At 54.8% G+C, this 24358-nt stretch overlaps 3 long non-coding RNA genes across 16 annotated transcripts; 1 reads left to right on the forward strand and 2 right to left on the reverse strand.

Moving 5' to 3' along the window:
* Positions 1-657: 657 nt before the first annotated feature.
* On the reverse strand, positions 658-6434 carry LOC125753113 (uncharacterized). The gene is made up of 2 exons (XR_007404157.1): positions 5997-6434; positions 658-3315 (listed from the first exon to the last, which is right to left on the reverse strand). It is a non-coding gene; the product is annotated as an uncharacterized LOC125753113 (long non-coding RNA).
* LOC112660455 (uncharacterized) lies at positions 6252-10091 on the forward strand. 2 transcript variants are annotated; one of them, XR_003136949.3, is made up of 3 exons: positions 6252-6683; positions 6798-7046; positions 9273-10091. It is a non-coding gene; the product is annotated as an uncharacterized LOC112660455 (long non-coding RNA). The 2 variants fall into 2 exon arrangements; XR_003136947.3 differs by lacking the exon at positions 9273-10091 and having other exon boundaries at positions 6798-7180.
* A 7711-nt stretch (positions 10092-17802) lies between these two features.
* Positions 17803-24126, reverse strand: LOC112660405 (uncharacterized). Of its 13 annotated transcripts, none has more exons than XR_004807460.2 (7): positions 23956-24126; positions 22639-22909; positions 22370-22522; positions 20193-21867; positions 18849-19763; positions 18587-18708; positions 18117-18428 (listed from the first exon to the last, which is right to left on the reverse strand). It is a non-coding gene; the product is annotated as an uncharacterized LOC112660405 (long non-coding RNA). The 13 variants fall into 13 exon arrangements; XR_007404156.1 differs by having other exon boundaries at positions 20193-20334; positions 21112-21867; positions 22370-22909; XR_004807463.2 differs by having other exon boundaries at positions 20193-20338; positions 21112-21867; positions 22370-22909.
* Positions 24127-24358: the final 232 nt, after the last annotated feature.

Genomic DNA, 24358 nt, shown 5'->3' on the forward strand with positions numbered 1-24358 from the left:
GCACAGGCAGGTCAGATGCTCACTGGCTAGCAGAGCCATGATCCTTCCCAGAGAGCCTGCCTGAGGGTCTGTGCTCCTCTCACTCACTGCTTTGGAAAAGGGGGAGGGGCACTCTCCAGAAGTTGTTCCCTCCCCTGCCTCCACCCAGGATCCCACATCTCCTCCTTAGTCCTTGCCCCAGGCTCCACCTCTTCCCTAACCACCACCCCCCAGGCTCCATTTCCTGCCTGGTCCCCTCCCCCAGGGTCCCTTTCCTCCCTTGTCACCCTCAAAGCACCATCCTGCCCCCAGGCTCCATCTGCCCCCCCCATCTCCCGCCAGAGTGCCCCTTGTTCTCTGCATCTTTCCCTGAATGCACTCCCTCTGCAGCCAACTCTTCCTTGACTAAGCTGGGTCTCTGAGTTCAAGCATTGGCCCCGGGGGTGGGGGGGTGGTCCCTGACCCAGAGGGATGAAGAGAGACCTCAGGAGTGTTATCGGCCTTACCTCCCCTTTGTCCCAGGACCTGCTGGGCCTGGGCCCTATTTAGCCTGCTCTGCTTCCAACCCGGACTCTCCACCCCTGCCTGCCTGCTGCAGAAGGGGGTGGGCAGGAAAGCTACTTCCTTCCAGGCCCACGGCTCCACATCAAACCCGTCCTCATTAAGAAGCACTGCGTGTGCCAGGGTGACATCTTTATTCGTGCGCCCGGAGACTTCAAAGCCTTCAGGAGATCTCCTCGGTGGATTAGACATGAAAAATGTCGGAGATGAGATGGAGCAAAGAAGCAGGCAGCCGCTCCAGGCGTTAATTAGGCAGGGGGTGGGGGCCCACAGGACAGGACATGTACCCGGGGCTCCTCAGCCTCCAGCCCAGGGTAGGGGGTGCCAAGGGCTGGCGTGTCTAGGGCAGGGAAGTCCAGCCTACTGCAGGCTCTCTAAGGCTTCGACCCCAGCTGCCTGTGGGCCAGGCCTTTCCCCATGGGACAATTCACTCTACAGTGACCGTGACCAAGCAGCTCCCCCACTGGCCCACAGATGTGGGCTTTCCCTTGCCCAGGGAAGGTCCTTGAGGCTGTGGGTGGCAGGTGAAGAAGAAGGAGGCACAGGCAGTCTAGGGAGGCAGGAAGGAGCAGTCCCAAACCCTGTGCTAAGTTCTCCAGGAGAGACAGGTCCAGGAGGCCATGCGAGCGAGGATGCCAGGCAGAGGGGACAGCACATGAAAGCTGTTCTCTCACTGGAGGGCCACCAGCGGGATCCAAACTGAGATGGACCAGGACAAGGAAGCCACGGGTGGTCTTCGGGATGGGGCAGTGTGGTCACTGTTGGGGTCTTGAGGATGCTTTGAGGGCCCGGCTGGAGCTGGTGCTGGGGCAGAGGTCTGAGGCCTGGAGAGCCATCAGGATATGGGGTGGTCCTGGTAAAAGACATGGACCTGAAGTGAGGAGCAGCCACAGGCATACAGAGGGGGCAGCGGGGAGGGAACCATCAGGTGAGGGGGTCCTGACTGATGTCCAGACTCCTGGAACCAGACAGAAGCTGGGCTGTCCCCCAACTGAGGCCAGGAAGAAAGGACAGGTATGGAGAGGATGCTGAGCCTGGTCTGGGGCCTGCTGGCTTGGAGGTGCTCCAGGATACCTGGTGAGATGGTCAGAGGTGGGGGAGTTTTGGAACCAGGGCTCAGGGGAGGCACGAGAAAGGGTGGGTGGCCCATCATCCACACACACAAGATTAAGGGCTGTGGGGGCAGGGCAGACTCTCTAAATGTCCTGTCTCCAAGGAGACTGTCTGAGGCCTCCACGGGTGCTGGGAAAGAGGTGAGCAGCCAAGCCTGGGGACGCAGAGGGCACGGTCTAACCAAGCCGAGGAACAAAGTGAGGGGCCCCAAAAAGGACCATCATCAGACCGAGGTGCCAGGGGGGACCTGAGCCCTGGCAAAGCAAGGGCACCATCTGTTTTAAAGGCCGAGGTGCAGACATGCCCCCCGTCCCCACCATGGTCCTTGCGCAGTGTCCGGGAAAGGGAGATGCTAAGACCCTGGGTGCTTCCCAAAACATTTCCTAGGGGGATGGGGAGAGGAAGCCTGACAGCTCAGGGGGCAACCGAGAAACGAGAAACGAATGTCTTTGAGCTTTCCTGGGCCTGCTAGATGGGGAGCGGGGGTGGGGTGGGGGGTAAATGTTTCATACATTAGCTTTCTCTCCCCCCTAAGGTAGGAAGGGGGAAATGGAGCTACTGATTGGCCCATTTGGGTGTCAGCTTTGATTTGGTGCGTGTCACCTGGGTGACTAATTGGAAAAAAACGCAGTCTCTGATCAAGAGGTGGCCTCAGAGTCTCCTGGCAGGTGATGAGGAATCTGTGGGGATCTCGGTGGGGATGGTGGTGCTGCTACTGGCTGAGGGGCAGCCACTCCAGGACAGGCCGACAGAATGTGTGGCTGTGCTCACGCCCCACATAAAACTCTCCCCTGCTCCCCCCACACCCCTGAAGGGCAGGGCATTGAAGGCAAGTGACTCTGCTTTTCCTGCTGGGGGGCAGGCAAAGGGCGACTGTCTCCAATCCTGGGGTACCCTGCACTGCTGCCGCCGGGTGAAGCCCCACACTGCGGCTACCACCCTCTGAGCCGCCTGCGAGCAGGGCCCATGCCAGGGCATCTGTGCTTCTGCTGGCATCTGTTCCCGCCTTCTGTCCAGGTTAAGTCCCCTCTCAGGTGAGCTGATGGAGCAGGGCTCTAGATGAACCAGATGGCCAATGCGAGTGCTGTAGCTCCCAGGGGCTCATGTGACCCAGGCAGAGGCATTCAGAGGCCGAGAATATTCGACTAAGATTTTGCCACACTTTTGGGAAAGAGGAGTCTCTTCCTTTTCACTAGGGGGTCACTAAGCTAGTAGGAGGCGGACAAGGAAATCATCAGTGCTTGAAGCAGGTTGGGTTCTCCAGGAAGTCAACTCTCAGGCAGATTTCAGTGAACAGGATGTTCATTAAAGAGGGTCCTGAGGATCAGGTCTTCAGAAGGCTGGTGAAGACGGAAGGGTGAGCAGAGGGAGAAGTGACAGCCTCAGCCACCCCCTGGGGATCCCTGGAGCTCAAGTGGCCCCTTCAGGATTGTCCTGAGTTGGGCTGAGTTGGCCGAGCCTTTTCTTCTCCCCATCATCAGCCATTGGGTCTGGGCCACCCAGGCAAAGTATGTGACCTCAGGCAAGACAGTTCTTGGCCGGCAGAGCAGGAGTTGAGAACGGTCAGCTCGACGGCCCTTCCAGCAGCCGAAGGGCGATGCGTCCTTCATCAGCAGGGCTTCTGTGCATACGGGGTCCACCAGGCAGCCACCTCTGTTACCCCTGGGGAAGGAATGAATGAAATCCAGGCCAAAGCCGAGGTAAGAAATGGAACCATGTTGAGACTCAAAGACCTTGTTTGAACTCCTAGCTTCTGCACTGCTTGGTGCATCTGAACTTTTTGCTTAAGCCAGTTTGAATTGGGTTTCTGTCCCTTGTCAATGAGAGAGGAGGACACTAAACCAAGCTTAGTCTAACTAGTCATTTTAGGGCTTAGCTAGAAAGGACGTGTGATGACAAGGACTGGGGAGCAGGGAGCCATCCCGGCGTCAGGAAGGAGCACACTGGAGCTTAGGTCAGAGGCAGCACAAGTGACGGCCAGGGCATCTGAAGCAGGCCAGGGTGGGGGCGGGAGAGGGTAGGCACACCAAGAAGGGAAGCAGGATGCACAGAGCTGGAGGGATGCCCGCAGGTACCCACCACACCCTCCAACCCTGCCTCCCAGGGTCCAGGGGTGCAGCACTGAGTGATGCAGACACTGGCTGAGGAGAGACCCCCGTTCCCAGGGCTGCAGTAGTTGCTTCAGGGGGTGGGAGGGTCACCCTAACAGGACCAGCCAGGGTCCAGGTACATCGGACCCAAGAGTTCTGTGGGAGCTGAGATCTCTGGCCAAGACCCACTGTCCACTTCTCTCTCCATCCCACTTCCTTCGTGTGGTCACCACCCAACCCCACCCACCTCCTCTGCGTGTCCTCCACTTCAACCCAATTAAAAGCAGGCTTCACCCTGTTGAACCTCCAGGCTTGTGCCCTCTGGGTCAGACCTTTTGGGCCAGGAGAACCTCCTGGGGGACAGGGCTTGGTCCCCAGCCATGTCTGATTGCTCTGTCACCCACATCTTCTCAACAGGCTCAGCACACCTGCATGTGCCTTTGTTTAGGAGTGTCAGGGAGAGGTGTGGGCTCAGAGAGGGGCGAGAGGGGAGGGGAAGTTCCATGGCAGGGATACATAAAGGAAAACAAAGTTCCTGGGTGGTGCAGTCAGTTAAGCATCTGCTTTTGGCTCAGGTCATGATCTTGGGGTCCTGAGATCAAGCCCCACATTCCATTCCCCGCTCAGTGGGGAGCCTGCTTCCCCCCTCCCTCTGCCCTTCCCCCAGCTCATTCTCTCTCTCTCTCTCTTTCAAATAAATAAAATCTTAAAAAAGAAAGAAAACAAAGTTCAGCTCAAACCAATGATCAAATCCTCAAGGCTTTGTGTAGGATGCCGAGCAATGTGGCTCAGAATTAAGGGAGAGAGCAAAGAGATGGGGAGGTGGGAAGGTGGATGGGTGGCTGCTTTAGCTGTTCCTCAACACCAGGCTGTGTGCCAGGCTTGCCACCGTGTTACTTTGAATGCCCACCCAGCAACCCTCATGGTGGGTTCTGTTCATTCCCTTTTAGGAACTGGCTTGTCTGAAGACCACTCAGCGACTTCATGGCTGTTTCCTTCACAGCAGGGAGTTGTGGGGCGGGGGCAGTATTTGGAGTGAAGTTATAACAAGAGACAGAGAAATAAATCTGCGAGAATGATTAAGTGATTCCCAGAACGAGTCTCCAAAATTACAGATTATCCCAGCTGGAAAGATTCTGGAGTCACAGACTCAACATCCCATTTCACAGAAGGGTAACTGAGCTTCTAAGTCGGCCCCACGTCCTCAAATAAATGACAGGACCAAGCTTAAAACCCCAGTCTCTAGCCTACTAGCCAGAGGCTCTAGACAGCCCCTGCTTGAGCTTCTGCTCCTCCTTCCGGAGACTCCGCCATCCCTCCCTGGGTCGGTGAAGGGGGAGAGGTCTGCAGAAGGCCCTTCTGACTGAGCTCTGATCTGCCTTTCTTCTGTTCAACCCCATCGTCTTTTGTAATTAGAAAATCAATTACTTTTTCTGAAAGAAACATGCCTGGTTCTAGAGAGGTGGATAAGAGGTTGGGAGTTGTCCTAGGCCTGGCGGGTGGAGAACCAGTGCCCTATCAGCCAGGCCAGGTGGCTGGGCCCACAGGTGTGTGTGGGGGGGTTGGGGTGGGGGAGTTGCAGAGAGGGGTGCACCAGCAGGGCAGCCACCTGGCTACTGCAATCCAGCAGCCAAGAAAGCAGAATCCAAGCACCTTTGGAAGAGGACCCCTTGGATTCGCACCCCACAGGGCGAACGGGCCTAAAAGGGACCCTCCTCGTGCCGCCGCCCTTTATGTGTGGGAACTGACAGTGTCCATCCAGCTGTGCCTGTCTGCTTAGAGTATGCAAGGCCAGGGCTCCCAGCGAGGTCCCCCACCTCTCTCCATCACTCACCCTACCCCAGCCATCAGCCTGTGCCCCCTCCCACCACAGGGCCTTTGCCCGGCCACTGTCTGCACAGAGACATCATTACCCCCAGGGCCTACTCCTGGGATCTCTGCTCATCAGGTCATGAGCAACCACTCCACCACACCCCACCTGGATTCCCTTCTCCCCCCTCTGCTGTGGTTTCTTCTAGAGCATATACAACCTTTTTTTTTTTTTAATGCATTTATTTATTCACGAGAGGCACAGAGAGAGGGGCAGAAACACAGGCAGAGGGAGAAGCAGGCTCCACGCAGGGAGCCCGATGCAGGACTCGATCCCAGGACCCCGGGATCATGCCCTGAGCCGAAGGCAGAAGCTCAACCCCTGAGCCACCCAGGCGTCCCCACATACAAACTCTAACATACTACAAAACTCCTATCTCCTACCTCCACGACTGGGATGCAGACTCAGCCCTGATAACAGACTCGGGATAAAAAATCTTGATGCAGATCTGGCACCCTGGCTGTGGGAAGGCCACAGTCAGCCCTGGAGAGGGGCTAGCCTTGTCAGTGTTTGCCTGGAGCTTACTTCCCTGTGCCATGCCCAGCTCATTGAAAGTCGCCGGCACATGGGGCTATGAAGCAAAACACAGAACGCAGTGCTCCTCAGAGAGCATTGTGATGAAGACGGTTGGAACCCAGGATAGATCCCCCAGAGGAGGGAATCTTGGAGGTCAAAAGGCAGGCAGCAAGAGCCAGCCCCAGTCCCTGCGTTGGGAGTCTACTCCATGCCACCTGCAGAGATCTGATTGTGTCTGGATTAAGGAAACCGTCCTCAACATAGTTGGTATCCTTGCCTGCTGGCAGGCACACCATCTCCCCAGAGGCTCCCCAGGCTCCCTCCCACCTGTGCTGGTCTACAGAGAAGGTCCCTTCACTGATGAACACCACCTGGTGGAAATACCTGGGAGGTTACACCTGCCACTTGGTCACACCCCCATGACAGTAGGCAGCCAGGCCTGTGGTCACCTGGTCCAGGGAAGTTCAAAAGTCCGGCACCCTCCCCTCAAGACAGTACAACTCCAATGAGATTTATTCTTCAGAACTCTCCCCTGGTCCAACCCCAGTGGAGTGGTAAGTTCATTAGAAAGGAAATAGAAGTTTTCAATCGTATTAGTTAGAAGATGGTCATTATCACTTATAATAATATATACACACATGCAATAAGCTGTCATTTTCCCCTATTAGATTGGTGAATACAAAAAGGTTTGCTAATACACTGATGGGAATGCAGGCAAAGAGACACACCACCCTCCATGCAGGAGGCCTTGGCATACCTGTCCACATTACAGACACACCTGCCTGTACCCAGCATTCGCTTCTGAGAAGTTCGCCTGTGGGGATACAAGGACTTGAACTCGGAGATGTATGTACATAGACAGCAGGCAGCAGAGGACAGAGAAACAATCTCAGCGCCCATCCAAAGGGGTTGGCCAGGTGAGTTGCAACATACCTATAAAAGAGAGCCCTCCACAGCCACTTCGAAAAGAAGGAAGCAGATCTCTATGTGTGAATATGGAATAATCAGGCATGAAGACTCTGAAAATTAAAAGGCATGAGGTAAAACACCCTGTAGGACGTGCTACTGCTGGTGTGTGTGGGGGGGGATATAGGTTTGTGTGTCTGTGCAAAATATCTCCAGAAAGATGCTCATGAAATCAGGTTCCTGATCTCAGAGATGAGTCGCCATCTCTGAGATCAGGAACCAGCTGTCAAAGGTGGAAGACAGCACTGTATTTTGACTCTCACTTATATGACCTTTCCAAGAAAAAAAGTTTTAACAGTGTAGAATAGTAACAGATGTTTGAGACCCTGGGGAGGAGAGCACAGTGCCAGGAAGCCGCAAGGAGGGTCCTGAGCCTGATTTGGCAGGACAACCGGCAGTGGTACCCGAGCTGCCCAGAGGAGCCTGGGAAGAAGGAGGGGCAGGAGCTGCTCCTACCAGCAGAAACTGAGTATACTTAGGGGTGGGCATATTAGGGGATCAGCCCTCAAGAGGGTTCCCACCAGAGGTAAGCATATTCAGGTGCTAAGGGATGATCTGGAAAGATCCACAGGTGGGGTGGAGAGGGGATCCCAGGGATAGGACTCCACCTCAAGGACCTCAGGTCATAGCCCCTTCCACACACATGTACCTTCTACTTAAAACACCTCACGGGCTGCCCATGGTCACTCTCAGAATAAAGATGAAAGCCCTTCCCAAGGTCTACAGGGCTCTGTGTGGTCAGCCTGGCCTCTCGTGTGGCCACAACCCTATCCTGCCCCCACCCCCCTGTGCATATGCCCCAGGGTCACCTGCCTGGAACCCACCAAGCCCCTTCCACCACAGGCTCTCCTGGGAGGCTTTTCCTCACCTTCTCCACTGGCACCACCCCACCAGGTTAACTCCTGTTCATCCTTCATGGAAGCTCAGGCATCACCACTTCAGGAAGTGGCCTCCCTTGCAAGCACACACACTCACCTCTGAGACGCTTGCTGGTGCTTCTAATAGTCATTTGTGCAAGCCTTGAAGCCATGTCTGTCTCCCCACACATGACCATTCACTCCAGAAAGACAGAGAGCACCTACTTTTTTTCTATTCTTTTCTATTCTATTCTATTCTATTCTATTCTATTCTATTCTATTCTAATTTTATTCTATTCTATCTGTTCTATTCTGTTCAACTCTTTTCTATCTTGTTCTATCCTATCCTATCCCATCCCATCCTACTCTATCCTATCCTATCTTATTCTGTTCTATTCTTTTCTATTCTAACACACTCAAGCACACATACAGGCCATAGAGTGCAGCTCACTGAATTTCTACACACCCATGTAAACATGACTACACTCCAGCAATTTCTCATGTCACCCCCCTCAAGGGTGACCACCATTCTGACTTCCACCAACTTAGATTCACGCTGCCAGCTTTTAAGCTTTCTACATATTTAGTCATAGAGCAGGTGCTCTGTGTGAGGTAGGATCCGTTTTGTCAAGGGTGGCTGTGGGCCGTCCGTTCCCAGTGCCATGTAAGAACCCACTGTACCGATATACCAAAGCCAATGGGCTTGGGAGCTGCTTCTGGTCTGGGGTCATGATGGATAACACTGCTATGCATGTTCTCATACAAGCCTTTTGATACACATGTGTAGACATTCTGTTGCTGTAGACTCAGGCATGCAATTGCCAGGTAGTGAGATAAAGGTGTGCTCGCTTTAGTAAGCAGCGGAAGGCCACACGGTTTCCAGTGTGGGTGCCCCAGGTCACACTCCTGCCTACACAGGGGTGGGGACGGCAGGAGGCTCCACGTCCTCGGCCGCACTGTCCTCTTGGGGGCTGTTCTCTTCACCTAGCCATTCTGACGAGTGGTCATGGGCCTTCAGTGGATCACATCAGTTTTTACTCACTCTTTATCTCCATGCCTGACACCATGGGTAGACATTTAATAAGTATTTGTCAAAGAGAGGAGAGGGGAAGGAGACAGAATGGGAGAGAGGGAAGGCAGGAGAGAGGGAGGGAAGGAAAGGAGGGGCTGTCTCTTAAATTGGTTTGCTTCTGCCTCTGAACCACGAAGCCAGCAGGCTCCATGGATCTGGCAAGAATGCCCTCAGCCCTGGGGACAACTCCTCAGGCAGAGATCAGAAGTCTAGAACAACATAGGCACTTTGATCTCTCTCTTGCTAAGATGGAAACATTCCTGGAGGATGGGCAGGAGGTGGACACTTCTGGACCAGCACAGCCTCCCCAGGAAGGAGCGAAGTCAGGAAGATGAAGAGAAATGGTCCAGGTGGCACCTCTCAGGCTGGGAACAGAAAGCAGAGAGAATCAAAGGCGTCTCCAGAACAACCCTGGCCGGGGAGGCGGGGACAGAGGCCGGGGAGCCTCTTGAGGAGGCCACAGGTCCGGGCCTCCCCTCCCCTCTGTTCCCCAGGCACACAGCGGAATTGGACAGAGGGAAGGCAGAAGGGAAGGGTGCAGTTCAGGCCTCGGCGTCGAGGGAGAGAGGGAGCACAGGTCAGGCCAGGGAAGGGCCGCGTGGGCCTAGGCGTCCTGCGTGCATGTGTGTGTGCCCCAACGCGGGTGCATGTGCCTGCGTGTGTTTAATTTAAACTTCAACAAAAGAAAGCAAAGATGGCCTTAGTAATATCCATGAAAGGAACATACTGAACACCGTGCAGAGGCTCGGGGTGAAACAGCACTAACAAGCTCAGGACTCCCTTCCAAAGCCCTGGCCGTGCGCCGGGCCGTGTGCTCACTGCTTACTACGTGCTGATGAGCTTCCTCACAGCTCTGCTCAGTGGACACTATTCCACCCCACCTCTGAGATGAGAAAACAGAGGCACACCCAGGGGAGCCACACAAGCAGCACAGAGTGGCCCCCATCCAGGGCTTGAGCCGCTGCCGTCCAGCTCCAGAGTCTACACTCCTGGAGAATCACGAGAAGATGCAATTAATCGTGATTTTCCCTTTTACTCACACTTTTATATGCCAAATAGCTACAAAATACATGTCTTACTTGTGAGAAATAAAAGGACATAGAGAAATTCGATTGTGCTGGGGCATTTTAACTAACACTCTTTTATGAAATATTAAGGAACAAAAAATGAGCAAGGAGGATCTGAGCTCTGTAATTAAGAGGATGAATTAATACATAAACATCTATCATTATGCCCAACAGGGAACATGCCACTGGGGTGAGTTCCATGGAACAGCTGTGAAAGCTGATCCTTGGGTTAAGTGTCTGCCTTCGGCTCAGGTCATGATCTCAGGGTCCTGGGAGTCAGGCTGCCTGCTCAGCGGGGAGCCTGCTTCTCCCTCTCCCTCTGCCCACCCGCCTTGCTTGTGCTTTCTTGCTTTCATGCTCTGTCTCAAGTAAATGAGTAAAATCTTAAAGTAAAAAAAGAAAAGCTGATCGTTTGGTCAGTCACGGTGCCAGTGTCAAAAAAAAAAAAATGTTTGAACAGATATTTTAGAGATGACAGCCTGGACCACAATAAAATAAAACTGGCAATAAATTCTTTCTAAATAAAGAAAGAAAATTGGAGATTTAAAACTCTTCTCCTAAATAACATGTAGGTCAAGGAGGAAATCAAGCACACAACAGACTACCTGGAAAACAATGAACACAGAGCCCCACATATCAAAACCTCTGGGACAGTCCTCGCCAGCCTCAGAGGCTCCTCCACGACTTTAAATGCTCTTATTGTCAAAAACCCACTCGCACATACAAAGAGAACATGAACAGATGAGGCTTTCAACCTCAGATTTTTAAGAAAAGAACAAACCCAAAGGAAAATGGGAGAAAGGAAATAATAAAGATAAAAGCAAATAAATAAATTAGGGAACATAAAAGCATGAACATAATAAATAAATAACAGACCTGGTTCTTTTGAAAAGAAACTAATAAAACAGGGGGGGAAAACCTCCTATAAATCGAATCAAGGAAAACTCTGTAAATGTGAAGGTCTTCCCACTTCAAATTCAGTGCTCTTTAATTTTTTAAAGACAGGCAGGCTATTAAAAAGAGAAAACAAAAAAAGAAAGAAACAATCTCTGCTAAAGACCATAGGGAGGGGAAGCTAGACATAGCACAGATGCTCCTCTATGGTAGAACCTGTGGGATTGGGGTCACAAAGTTCCCCAGCCTCAATCCAGGAGCATCCTCATCTCAGGACACAGGGGTGAGGGCTCCATGGGGGACTGTCCTTCCAGAGGTCCTGAGTGCGTAGAATGAGTGAGGCCCAGTGGCCCTGTGCCCATTTCACAGATGTGAATCATCAGTTCAGACAAAGCTAAGTGACGTCAAAGCCCCCCTCCCCAGCTCTGGCCACCTCTGGGCCCCCTAGAAGAGCCTCCCACCGCATCCTCTATTACTCTCTTATTAATTTTCTTTTCTGATTCATTTCTCTCTTTTTAAGATTGTATTTATTTATTCATGAGAGACACAGAGAGAGAGAGAGGCAGAGACACAGGCAGAGGGAGAAGCAGGCTCCCTGTGGGGAGTCTGATGTGGGGACTCGATCCCAGGACCCCAGGATCACGCCCTAAGCCAAAGGCAGACACTCAACCACTGAGCCACCCAGTGTCCCTTCTGATATATTTCCTTCCTGGGTTCTTATTTCTAAGCGAGGAAGCAGAGGTCCTAACAGGTCCAAGCGGACCCCCGACAACGGTAATCACCAGCAAACCAGTTCCAGGTCCATGGTCTCCTGGAGCCACGGAGGCAGCTCTCCACGGGGCAGCAACACTCGCCCCCACCTCTCCCCCCACACACACATCTCAGCTCTCCTCACAAGGAAACTAAATTGTTTGTTTTATCACTGCTTTGATATGAAGATTAGGTGGTTTCAGGATTCGCATGGCCAGACTGGTGGCTTCAAGTGACTAAGTGGAGAGTTTATTTTAATGGCCAAATTCATTTTAAAATGATCCCACAACCATTATCAACCGACAGGCCCATTAATTTAACATTTTTACTTAATGGAGTCCATTTTGGCAGGAGGGTAGGAGGTGAATGAGATGCTGGTGTAACTTATGAGAATGTAACTCAAACTGGTTCAAGCAAAACAAAACCAAACACAAAACCAGACTGACTCCCTGGGCTCGGGCCGGGCTGGATCCAGAGGCTGGGGCGAGGCTGTCACAGGTCCCTCCAGCTCCTCAGCGTGCAGCCAGCCGGGCACCCCTGGACTTCCAGCAGAGGCCTGGTGACACTGCAGATGTCACCCGTGCTCATGCCACAGGTGGACTTCCTTCTCCAAAGGAAAATGAGGGAGCTGGTGCCACCCTACCATGGGGCGTCTGCAAACCTGGAGGTTCATGAAGGTGTCCTGTTTCTCCAAAGCCGTTTTGAAAGACGCAGGCTGAAGGGTTTGGGTGTTACAGTGTCTGTGCCTTACGTTCAGAGAGTTCAGCAGAGATAAAGGGCATTCAGGGGGGAGGATGGAGGAGCAACCAGCCACGGCTACAGCAGCCACTGCAGGCATTCAGATTGCTTTCAGCCACTCCTTCAGTATTTCCATTTTAAATGTTTTCATAAGAAAGGTGGCAGAGGAGTTGCCAGTTAAATTGGGTCTGGTTTTTTTAAGATTCTATTTATTTATTCGACAGAGCAGGAGCAGGGCGCGTGGCAGGCGGAGGGGGCGGGAGCCGCAGCTGTGGGGCTCCATCTCAGCAGCCGGGATCATGACCCAAGACGCTTGACGGGCTGCGCCACTCAGGCGCCCCTAAATTCTTTTCAAACAAGGGTTAGTGCACATGTTGCTGGCGACCGTGGAGTTCCTGCGCGGGAGGGAGCCTGAGGGCCGCTCTCCAGGCGCAGTGAGCAAGCGGCCGGGAAGGAGCCTCTGGCACAATCCCACCCCAGGGTCCCGGCGGAGGAGGCCCCGTGTCTGGGCCTGGGCTTCTCCCGGAGCCGGGAGCTCTTGGCCCCGGGGCTGTGCTGCGGACAGAGACAAGGTGCCACAGCCGCCCCGCAGCCCGGCTCAGGCGCTGCCTCTCCCACCCTCCGCGCTCAGCCAGACAAGAGGGCCTTCTTCCCTGGGTGTCTGCCTCCAGCCCAGGGGGTCGGAAGCGGTAGAGTCCCGACCATGAGACCAGCCTTTTCTGTCACAGCAAAAAGTGGGTGTGGAGGAGACTTCTATTGTCCAGGGAGGGCCAGATGGGGAGGCGGGAGTGATGGGCTTCCAGCTGATCCATAAACACTCAGATTTCATCAAGGCTTCTTTTGATAAGAAGGACAATGCCTCTGGAGGAAGCGGCATGCAGACTTTGGAGTCTGATAACGCTGGGCACCACTCCAGCTGGGCCAGGTCTCTGGTGGGTGACCTCGGACATTTATTAAACTTCCTTGTTGCCTCGATTTGCTCATCCATGAAATGGGGATAGTACCTCCCACCCGGGTTGTGATGGTTCAGGAATTCTCCAAGAGGCCACAATCTAAGGACTGCATTCCAGACCACAGCTCAACTAATCACTCTGCTGTTGGAAGTGGAGGCTGAATGACAGCTTCCCAGCCCAGCCCCCAGCCCCGATCCTACCACACAATCCCACACTCCATCAGAGACTGCTGGAACACATGGTGTGTTTGTTAAGCTCTTCAGGATTCCTGGGTGCATCCATCCAGATGACCTTGGGGGAGAGAGCTCAAGACGGTGTCACATGGACCCCCCCCCGGGGGTCCCGGGCTTCCAATCCCCAGGTTCCAGCCTCACTGAGAACATAACCCAGACCAACAGCATCTCGGATGCATCCACAGCTCAGGAAGCCCCAGGTAGTGCCGACAAGTGTAAGCTCAGACTCCCCTGTCTCAGGAAGGTCCATGCATACGTGCAAACACACACACACACACACACACACACACACACACGGGAAACAAACACAAGAGTAAAAAGAACTTTCAGAAACACGCTAACTCCTCCTATCCATTAAGCATTTACCATCTGCGGAGCTCCTTCACGTCCATCGTCCATCGCTCGCCTGAGTCTATCACCCTGGCCATCTGGCCACTTGATGCTGAGAAGTGGGTCTTCACTTTGGTTCCCCATCGTCACCAGCAGTCGCAGGTATTTCCACCGCCCCCCTGCCTTTCCATCAGGAGGCATTTAAGAAACACCCTCCCCTGTCCCAGCTCCGGGACACATAAACCCTCTAGTGGTTTTTATCCAGCTGCTCTGTGTGTATCTCCCCGCTGAGCAGCCCTGGGCAAGGCCTGTGTCCCTGCCTGCAGGCCTGGAGGCTCCAGAAAGGGTGGAGTGGCCCAGGGGCTGCTGGAATCCAGCTGCAGGGGTCGGCAAATTAGGGCCTACAAGCCAAATGCCACCTGCCACCTATTTCTGTACAGCCCTCAAGCTAGGAATGGTTTTTACATTTATAAGTAGTTGGGCAAAGCAATTTTTAAGGGGGATGCCTGAGTGGCTCAGTCAGTTGAGGGTCCGTCCGGCTCTCAGTTCCAGGTCAGGGTGCCATCCCAGGGTCCCGGGATGGAGCCCCACCAGGCTCCATGCTTGGTGTGAAGTTGGCCTGCCCCTCTCTGCCTCTCTGCTCCTCCCACCTCGATCTCTCTCTCTCTCTCTCTCTCTTTCTCTCTCTCAAATAAATAAATAAAAGCTTTAAAACAATTTTTTAAGGATAGTTCTCTTGTGGCACAGGCCAATTTTATGAAATCTAAATTTTGGTGCCCATAAATAGTTTTATTGGAGCATAGCCGTACTGGCTTGTCTATGCACTGCCCGTGGTGCGCTCACACGCCCGCGGCACAGCCGGACAGCAGCAGCAGTGACCAGGTGGCCTGCAAAGCCGACATTATTTACTACTTGTCCCGGGGCAGAGCCGCTCTGCCGACCCCTGCATTGTAACCTCCCCCCACCCCCGTGTCACCCAGAGGCCCCAGTGTCTTTTTCCACCAGCTCAGTGCTGGGTTTGGCTAAATGTGTGTGAGCAGATGTGAACGTGAGCAGAAGCCCTAACCATGCGTGCCTGGCTGGCTTTGCTCTTTGCTCGGGAATATCGTGCCTTGGGAAGCCGCCCCTCTGAGGACCGGGAGCGGCAGAAAGCAGGTGACGCCCTGGCTTCTGTGGGCCAGCCCCCTGGTGATGCCGGAAGCAGGGGTGAAAAATCAGTGTTTCTGTCAGAGGCCACTGAGTTTTGGGTGGTTTGTTAAATAGCATTTCTGTGGCCATAGCGACTGAGACTGTGTAACAAGAATGAATCATAAAAATAACTAGTTTAACACTGGTTACTTTGTTTGTTTTTAAGATTTTATTTATTTATTTGACAGAGAGAGAGCACACAAGCAGCTCACAAGCAGAGGCAGAGGGAGAAGCAGGCTCCCCGCTGAGCAGGGGCCCGATGTGATCCCAGGACCCCGGGGTCACACCCTGAGCCGATGGCAGATGCTCAATGGCTGAGCCACCCAGGTGCCCCTTCCTGCTACCATCCTCTGCTTCTTCTCCCCCCCCCCCCCCCCCAGGACTTACCACCTTCTGACAGGATTTATTTTCTTATCGATTTCATTTCTTTCCTCTCTTCCCCAGGGCAGAGGTGAGGGCAAGGATACTTGTTTTTGTGGAGGCCGAGAAAAATTAAGGCCATCCCACCTAAAGTTTAGCATTAGCACAAGTACAGCCATCTTAGGTCCCTGTGAATAAGAGCTGAACTTTAAGGGGAAAAACTGCAGAATGTCCTCAATGTCCTCGGCAGGTAATCCCATATCAGAAAGACAACAGAGCCCACGCCCGTGGTAGAAAGTCCCATCTTAGAATTCCTCCACCCCTTCTGGAAATCCCCTAGACCAGCCTATAAAAAACCCAGCTGTAACCCACCTCGGGGTCCAAGTCCCCGCTCCGCTGTGTCGGGTGTACTTGGACCCAAGCTCGAGCTTGCTAATAAACCCTCGTGCGCTTGCATCGGTGTCGGCTCCTTGGTGGTTTCTCGGATTCGCAATCTTGGGCACAACAGTTTTGTTCACTGCTGACCCACTCCCGTGATCCTGTGTCTCCTCTCCTTGGACCCCTCAATCCTTTCCCAGCACATTCAGGGAACTCAGCCCTACCTGGTCTGTCCTACCCTCACCCTGCGACCTCTCAGACCTCCTCTTCCTCTCACTCACCCTGTTTCTGCCACCCCAGACTCTTCATGATTCCTTAAACAAACCAGGCACACTCTGCTCCAGGGCCTTTGCACTGGCTGTTGCCACTACCCAGAATACCTGTCCCCCAGACAGATGTGTGGCTGCTTTACCACATCCTCTGTGAGGCCTTCTCTGAGTGCCTTCATTTAAACTGTAAGTGAGTAGGTACTCAATAAAAATTCATTGGATAAATCCAAGGGAGGGAAGGAAGGAGCAGGACCCAGGGATACTGAAAAGCTTTAGTCTACTATGAAGACAATAAACACTCCGCGATGGAATTGAGGAAAAGTTATGCCCAAGGCACCCCACCCTTCCAGTCTAATGATTTACATTCCCAGGCAGTCTTATCTCCCCACCACAAACCTCCTGAGTCCTTCCCCCCCAACCCCCACCCGCCAGCTCAGCTGTCTGGGGGCTTGGTTGCTCCAGAGCCAAATATAGGAAGTTTTGTGGTTTTGCATGTGGGGCAAGTGGCAGGGTGACAGATCGCATACTGTGCTTGGGCCCATGGTAGGACTCTGCTGGCAGGGACAGCGGGCCCAGGCCTGCCCCGGACCTGGCCCTACGTGGGAGGATTTGTGAGCCAGAGGCAGAGAAGGGTGTTCTCAAGCTGGCAGCGTTGCACGAGGTGGCCAGTGAGCCAGGCCTTCCACACAACCAGTGACATGTGGTCCTGAGCGCCCTGGAGCACCCCTGTGAGGAGAGTGAGTGGTGGGGGGAGCAAGGACTCTGACCTACACTGGAGGCCTCCACTGTCTCATCTATAAGATGGACATGACGCAGAGGCTGGAGGACTCTGTGGGAGCAAGGCCTCGCCAACACGCAGCTCCGGGTGCCCTTATGCACCAGCTCACCATCCCCCGCAGCAGCATCAGTGCCCTCTGCAGATGGAGAAATGGAGGCCTTGCCCCTGGCCTCAGGGCAAGGATGCAGCAGACCTGGATCCCATTTCACCCTCCTGTCTTCTGCACCCTACTCCAGACAGCCTCGCCTCCGTGAGTCAGCACGCAGAACAGAACTGCTAATGACAGGCTGTCAGAGAGCCCACCCGGAGATAGGTGAGGGCGGGAGGAGGAGTGTGGCCCCAATAAAACCTAGAGGGCCTCTGCACTTGCGGAGGACTGGTCCTGGGGCAGTGCCCGGCTCAGCCAGCAGCCCCAGGCTTCTAATTACTCGAGAACACAAAGCAGGCACGCCGCCCCCCAGTCGTCTGAGAGTCTAGTGGGGTGAGCTACAGAGGCACCCTGAGTCCAGTCGGGGGGATTGGCTAACTGCCAGCAAACCCATGGCCCTTTCCTCCTGGGCCTGGAGAATCAGCTATGTTCCCACCTCCTTTGCTCTGGGTACAGCTAGTGAACACGTGTGAGTGGAGCCAATGCCCATCCCACCCAGCTCGGGCCCAGGAGGCCTCCTGTGTGACCCCACACACACTTTCTACCCATGTCTGCCCATCCGATGTTGACACCCAGGGTGGCTGGAGAGCCATGCATTGAGGTGGCTGAGCCTCCATCAGCCTCGATCCCTGAATCACTGTACGGAGTCGACACAGATCACCCCATCACAATCACCCACTCAACTCAACATGTGAGTGAAAACATGCTTCTGCCATGCTCAGCCACAGAGAAGTGTTTTTACCTGGCACAGCAAACTAGGATCACTGTGACGTACCTATATTCCTCATCTTCCCCGTGGGGATAATATGTGTGTTCAAAAGTCGCTGAGTGGGGCACCTGGGTGGCTCAGCGGTTGAGCGTCTGCCTTCAGCTCAGGGTGTGACCCCAGGGTCCCAGGATCGAATCCCACATCGGTCTCCCTGCGAGGAGCCTGCTTCTCCCTCTGCCTGTGTCTCTGCCTCTCCCTCTGTGCCTCTCATAAGTAAATAAGTACAATCTTAAAAAAAAAAAAAAAAAAGTCGTTGAGTGGGTTAAATTCAATGTGATAACGTGCCAGCCAGCAGGGAATACTCGTGAAACGTTTGATGAAATGTTTGATGAATGTCTGAACGAGTCAGACGGTTTGGGACGGTTTGGCTGCTGCACGAGTCGGGACGGCTTTGGTCTGTGATGGCAGGATGCTGGGTGAACAGTTGCTTAAACCATACGGACGTTGATTGTTTACTCAGCGAGGCCTCTGGAAGTGGCGGTTCTGGAGCTCCGGCGGCCGCCGGGTCAGGCCCTTCCACCCTCCCGCCGCCCGAGTCCCAAGGCCGGCCTGTTCCAACCAAGGAAGCAAGAGGCAGGGGCAAAGTGCTTTCTCCTTGAGAGGCTCTAGCTTTTCCTCCAGGAAGCAAACCTTTTCCCAGAGCCCCCAGGACCAGGACGTGTGCCATTTCCTCCCGTTGACCCGGAGGGGGTCTGTTGCCGTCTTACCTGCCAGGGAGCGGGGAGCTGGAGGGGCTACCGGTGGCCACCGAAGTACCCGGAGATGGAAGGATGTGGCACGTGGGTGAGCACCCAGACGTCACACACATGGTATCAGGAAACTTGGCAGACTGAGGAGGAAGGGTGGCAGCTCTGGGGAAAGGAAGCCCCAGGAAAGATGGGGCGGCTGGGGGGCCCCTGTGCACAGGCCCAGGCAACCCAGAGGCCCGGAGAGGCCCGGCCCTGCACACCCAGAGCGCCACTCCACTACCCTTGGGCGTTTGTCCGAATTCTTTCCGTTGCAAATTTGTCCGAATTCTTTCCGATGCCCCCTGGACCTGGTCTGAGCCTCAGGACATCCAGCTGTCTCGGCCACTGAAGAATGCGCGGGAAGACCAGGATGAGCTGCAGCTGGGACTCAGGACCTCCAGCCTCAGGGCTCCGCCTCTCTCTGCTGCTCCCTCCTGCTTTCCTGCGAGTTGCTCCCACCTGGAAAGCCTTTTCCGGTGGTGGTGAGGGGAGGGGGATGTGCAAAGGTGACTTCCAGCAGCTCCAAGTTCCATTCCTGGGCTTGGAGAGCCCAGTGGCGGGACTTGTGCTCCCCAGGGACTTCAGCAGACATCCTGAGGTTCGCTCTGGGTGGCCCATGGGGTCACACAAGCAGCTCTGGGGCGTGGGAGTCCTCAGGGCACATCGGAATAACAGTTGTCTGGTCACTGGAGCCAGTGGCCCAACAGGTGCTGGGATGTCAGAGAGGTGGACAGAGGCCGGCCGTGGTGAAGGCCGGGCTGCTGCTGGTGGGCAATTGCCCAGACCCAGGGCAGAGGCGGAGGCCGCAGGCTGGGCCCCGTGGACTGGCCCTCCCCTGCTCCATGCGCCCGACCCCCCAGGAAGCCCTCCTGCAGCAATGACCACGGCTGGCCCTCCCGGGCTGCCTGCGGAGCCAGACCCCTGGCTCCTCCTGCCTTCGTGCGACCACTGACGCTAACCGTTATTTGCACTGGGGGGTCCTGCTCCAGCCTGGCCTCCCCTCAGAGCTCCAGACTTACCTGCCTTCCTCCTCACACCTGCACTCCCGTATCCAGGACAAATGTCGGGCCATGTGGGGCGCACAGCAGTCCCCCCCCTCCGTCAACTCCTTCGACTGTCCCCATTTCGGTGAACAGCAGCCCCATCCTCACGGCTGCTGAAGCCAAAAGCCAGAGACATCTCCTTTCCTCCCTGCCTCACACCCACATCTAACTCTAAGGGGATCTTGGCACAGCTCTAAAACTCAGTCCAGAATTTTTACCTCTGCTGTTGCCACCCTGGCCCGAGACACTGCCGGGTCCTGCGGGGATGGTTGGAACCGCCCCTCTCTGCCCTCCACGCAAGCCACAGCCAGGGCAAACCTCTGCATCCAATAACATCTCTGCTCAACCCCCTCAGGGTCTCCTCCCCTCATGCCTGAATCCAGAGCACTTTCAGTGGCTGGCAGGGCGCTCTCCTCTGAACCTCCACCATAACCTCATCCCCCACCACTTTCCCCAGTCACTCCACTTCACCACACTGGCTTCTACGTTTTTTCTCAAATATGCCAAGAACATGGCTGCCGCAGGACCTTTGCACCTCCTACCTGATGGCTCTCCCACCAGCAGCTGTCATCTGTGCATGGCTGGCTCTCTTTCTGGCACTCAGCTCTCTTCTCAAATGTTGATCCTCACCCTAAGTCTACTGTCTTCCTTCCCTGACCACCAGAGAGCACGTAGTACTTGCTTCTACCTTGTAGTGATTTCAAGGAAGGGACAGAAAGGAGGAAATTGGGAGATAGAGAGTCACCCAAAATTGTACACAACCAGAGCTTGGAGCTACACTATGAAAGGGATCAGGGTGCAGCCACTGGCAAACAGCAGGAAGGAGCCAGCGACAAGTGCCCTGACCTCTGTCCTGTTTCACTCCCAGCTCCCCTTGCTGCCCCACTGTGCAAACCCAGGTGGAGAGAGCCTGAGTGCGTAGTCTAAATGTGACCAAAGGCAGAGGAGGGTACCCAGAAGGGAAATGGAGAAGATGCTACTGAGCTTTCATCTGGCTCCACCACTTTCTGGCTGTTGAGTCTGGGCAAGTTTCCTAACTCTGTGCCTCAGTTGAGCCTGGAGCCCCATGTGGGGTCCGATCTCAATGCTAAGATCCTCACCTGAGCCAAAACCTAGGGTCAGCTGCTTAACCACCTGAGCCACCCAGGCGCCCTGGTAGCATTTCTTATTCTGGAAGAGGCCAAACCAACATTAAAGAGGCCTCAGCATATTGGGCTTAGTGGTTCAACATCGCAGTGGGCGCCCCCGCTGGGCCTCGGTGGCACATCCTCTTCCCCTTGAGGACACCTGTGTTTGGCAACCTGTGCCTGGGAAGGGAGAAGCTGCAGAGCTTTCTTTTCCGAGCAGCAGGAAGGCAAACGGCCTCATTCCTGGTCCTGGTGTTGACTGGGTCACCGCCACCCTGGGGCCTCGGGTTCCGTATCTGTGCAAAGGAGGGCCGAGGGCTGGTCATGTGCATACCTGTGGCCCTGTCCTCCTCCAGGAGCGATCACCTCCACAGTCATTCCCAGGGTGCCCATGGCTGGTCTCCGAGGCAATGGGCATCAGAACCACAGGGAGAATGTGTGAGGGACCACCCTGGATCAACACCCCTTTGTGGAAATGCTGGGAGATGTCATTCCTGCCTCCACCACACCCCCACCCCCACCCCCAGCACAGCAGAGCCACTCCCAGCCATCCTGGCCACGTGCCCTGCGCACCCCCCAGCATGGGGGCTGCTGCCAGGGGCCCAGGATCAGAGTCAGATGCCTCTCCCATCAGCACCCCTCTCCCTGGAGCTTTGTGAGGCTCCCACTACGTCCTGGGGGAGAGGCCAGGTGCTGTTTGCAGATGAGGAAATCGAGGCTCAAACAACGATGACTTCGGCCAAGTTTCCTCAGCTTCTCGACCATCTCCCAAAGCCAAGTCACTGGGCCTTCCCCTTCCCCTGGGAGCCAGTGAGACCAGGAGCAAGTAGGAGAGGAGGAACTCAGAGGGAGGATTGCAGACCCAGGGATCCTGGAGGTGAAGCAGCGCCAGGTGAGGAAATGGCAGAGGAAGGCCTAGGAAAATCCTGGCGTGCAAACCACCGTGTCCTTCCCAAGCCCACGCAAACGTTGCTAATTGATTACAACATCCTTTCCTGTTGGGCCAGCCTCAGAACCCTTCTCAACACAGCACTCCAGGCAGCCTCCGCCTGTTGGTTGAAGTGGGAGCTCAGGATGAAACCACATGATTCTTTAAAAAAAAAAAAAAATGTATTTATTTACTCATGAGAAACACAAAGAGAGACAGAGACACAGGCAGAGGAAGAAGCAGGCTCCCTGCAGTGACCCCGATGTGGGAGTTGATTGCAGGACCCCAGGATCACAACCTGAGCCGAGGGCAGACCCTCAACTGCTGAGCCACCCAGGTGCCCCAAACCCCATGATTCTCAGATCAGCATCTGAAGGATGGTGAAAAGAGAGGGGAAACACAGGGGTCTCAGGACCAGAGCAGACAATGCTCTGGGGACCAGGGACGTGGGCAGAGGCAGGCAGTAGTGTGCTGGGAGATGCACTGCCCAGCTCCCTCTCCAGGAAGGATTCGCTGGCCAGCTGGGTGCAGGGGTGGCTAGCAGGCACCCTCCAGCTGTCCCTGCCTCGGGGTCTCCCTCAGCTGCCGAGCCAGCTGGTGTGAGGTGACTCCCTTCTCAGGGCAGCCCACATCCAACAACCTGGGACTAGAAAGGCCCAGTCACCTTGCCCGGACACAGGACAGCTCCAGGGGCGGTATCAGTTCAGAAGAGCTCACAGGGTGACCAAGGCTTTGCAGGGTCTGCAAGGCAGTTTGACTTCTCCCTTTTCCTTCTACAAATGTCGATCCCTAACATGCACTGAAACGGTCTCGGCACCTGCTTCCCAAGAGCCCAAGCTGGAGGAGCTGGGGGGGCGGAAGCCCAGGGACTGAGGTTACAGCCCAGTGGTTTTCCACCCAGCCTCAGGCAAGTGCCTTGTAAATGCCATGTACCCTCTCCGGATGCAGGTCTGCAGGTGTTGTCAACGTGCCCGGATCTTCCTTTTGCCTTGAACAGCCAGCAGGGCGTGGACACATGTTACCTTCCTTCTCTGGCCTCAGAGACCCGATTGCCCACCGAGCTGTTCGGTCAACAAACCCATGTCCGATGCACCGTGCCGGGCTCCTGGGGTTTCAGGCAAGGCCCCTGCCCTCACAGGGCTTACACTCCAGGAAAGTAAGGAAACATAATAAAGAGCCAGGATCATTCCGGTCTCAGAAAGTGCTAGAAAGAAAACAGATCAGGGCAAGGACTCGATAATGATTGTAGAGATGAGCCCCACTTGACAGGGTGGCCAGGAAAGGCCTTTCTGATGTGTGGCCTTTGAGCTGACACCTGACTGCAACCAGAGCGATGTGGACATCAGGGGAAACTGAGGCTGACAACCGTCATTTCCTCAGCCTATAACTCCTGGGGCCCTGGGGCATCTTACCTGCACTCTCAGGCAGTGTGTGTGGGGGTGGGTGGGCATTAGTCAAGCAAACAGATTATCATAAGTCAGAAGAGTGTTGCTGTAATGGGGGGGGGGGCTCAATAAGAGGCCTGGAGGCCAGTGGGAGCCCAAGGGAGGAGGCATCTCCCCAACTCCAGGGTGATGCAGGGGGTGGTCAGGAAGGTCTTCCTGGAGATGAGGTAGTGTGCTCTAGAGAACAGAAGAAAGGACATGTGCAAGAACCTAGAGATGACACCTGTAGTAGCAAAATCCTCGGGTTCTTGTACTCCACGGGGATTAACTCTTTTGTGTCACCCAAAATTCCTGTGTTGGAGCCCTAACCCTTGATGTGACTGTATTTGGACATGGGGCCTACAAGGAGGTAATTGAGGGCTAAAAGGGGTCCCGGGGTGGGGCCCTGATGCCATAGGAGTGGTGTCCTTATAAGAAGAGACACCAGAGAGCTCATACTCTCTCTCCCTGAATCCACGCACACACCAAGAGAAGGCCCCATGAGCACACAGCAAGATGACAGCCATTTGCAAGACAGGAAGAGAATCCCACCAGAAACCCAGCCTGCCAACACCCCGATCTGGGACTCCCAGCCTCAGACGTCTGTGGCGGTTGCCCATGCCACCCCTCACGTCACCCCCCACACCACCACCCAGGGGGGCAACTACTTGCATCCTCACTTTACAGATGGAGAAAGGAAGGCCCCAAGTAACTTGCCTGTGGTTCCCCAGCTGTGAGTGCAGTCAGGCCTCCAGTCAGGCCTGGAGCCCATGCTGTCGCCCTCCGCCTCCATGCTATAGGTCTACACGGCCCTGAAAGTGCATACCTGCACAAGTTTATAGGTGCCTACTTGCTCCTTTCTTTCCTTCTAATCCTGGCCCTGGCTCTGGCTTGTTTCTGAGAGCCATGGGGGACCATGGGAGGAGTGCCAGGGCCACATTTGAGTTCTAGAACACTACTCAGGTGGCTGGAAGGCAGGGGATGGATTCTTTGGGAAGGAACTCAGGCTTCCCAGGTTGTCTAAGCAACCCTGGAACCAGAACCCAGGGGCCTCTCCTCTCTGTGGGATCTGTGACTGCCCCTCCCAAGTGAGGGCCATAGAGACCCAGCCCTGAGGTGTCTGCAACAAGGAAGGTGGATTGCGCATCTCCCACAGCTTTGAGATTCTCAGCTCCTACCTTACCCCTGCTGCCTCCTTGCATGGGTCCCTGCCTCACCCCAGCCCCAGT

This window comes from Canis lupus, chromosome 20 (assembly GCF_003254725.2).
Source record: "Canis lupus dingo isolate Sandy chromosome 20, ASM325472v2, whole genome shotgun sequence".
NCBI lineage: Eukaryota > Metazoa > Chordata > Mammalia > Carnivora > Canidae > Canis > Canis lupus.